Source organism: Octopus bimaculoides, chromosome 15 (assembly GCF_001194135.2).
Source record: "Octopus bimaculoides isolate UCB-OBI-ISO-001 chromosome 15, ASM119413v2, whole genome shotgun sequence".
NCBI lineage: Eukaryota > Metazoa > Mollusca > Cephalopoda > Octopoda > Octopodidae > Octopus > Octopus bimaculoides.
Genome location: NC_068995.1, coordinates 44,349,788 through 44,351,103, shown reverse-complemented (window position 1 = coordinate 44,351,103; position 1,316 = coordinate 44,349,788).

The window sequence follows — 1,316 nt, the reverse complement described above, 5'->3', positions numbered from 1 at the left end:
GCTGTTCCAAGAGGTTGATTATTCCTCTTGCTGGAAATAACTCTGTGATTGTGCTGTTCCGCGATTGTCTTAAGTTGCCGGAGCTACTGTATGTTACCTGTATCTATGGCTTGGCTTGCAGGAATAATGCATCTGATGGTGGTGGACCTGTGACTCACTTAATTTGGTCCTTGCTAAACAGAATTCATTTCGTCCACAATTTCTTTCTCTATTGAGACAAATTTCCCACAAAAAAATATATAAAAATAAAAAAAAAAAAGGAAAAGGTAAAAAAAGAAATGAAAATATATACAAAAATTAAAGCATTGGATTAAAATATATTGTTGCATGAAGTGTTGTGTTGCAACAATATCCACTTCAGTACAAGATTTCAGGTGAAATCTCTTGCCAAAAAATACAAGAAAAGGAATAGAAATTAAACAAACAACACAAAACAACAAATCATTAAATGTTTTCTGGGACAATAGGGCTTTGTAGAAAGTTTTTCTGTTGATGTCAGAGATCCAAGAACTCAACTACTGATTGTTGTGAAGTCATGGGGAAGTGACTAATAATAAAACTGCATGTTATCTTTGCAGTTTGAAAACCTCCAGTTTATTGCAGTAAAATATCTAAAGTTGACAACCTTAGATATTTCATCCTTAACATGTCTGGTTTATTTATTTATTTATTTTTTTTTGTTTTGTTAACCTTTAATTTTATTATTGGAGAAACTCTTGTTGATGTTCAGTTTCAGTTTAATATTAACTTTGTTGTTAAATACTGTGTTTGTTATTTTTCTTTTTTTTATCAATTACTGATTGCTTACATGTTCTAAAATTTAAGAAGTATTTTAAACGGTTACTTATAATAAACAGCGAGTATTCTTAGGAGAAACAAAAAAAAAAAAAGAAGAAAAAACAAAATGAATAAATAAAACTATTGGTTTGATGGATTTACAAAGAAACGTGTTATTACATTGAATCCAATCTTTCATCATTTCAGTTTCCTTCATCTCTTACCTAACACCTTCCTTGAACATCTATAACGGTCTATGTTGAATGTTTTATTACTGTTGTTATTAGCAAGGATGACAAGTTGATAGACCTGGTAGAAGACAAGACTAAATGCCTTAACAAGTACTTCTTTCTTGAAGATATAGGTAAATAACATTACGGATTTTATTTTGATTTCAAATCTTCCATAGTCGATGACACTAGTACCAGTACCATTGTTTATTTAATTGTATCTGATCAGTTGTACATTTTAAGCATCCAATTAAATGTATTTAGTTTTGTTTCTCAATGTTCACCACTCAAATCTTACCAGGATTGATA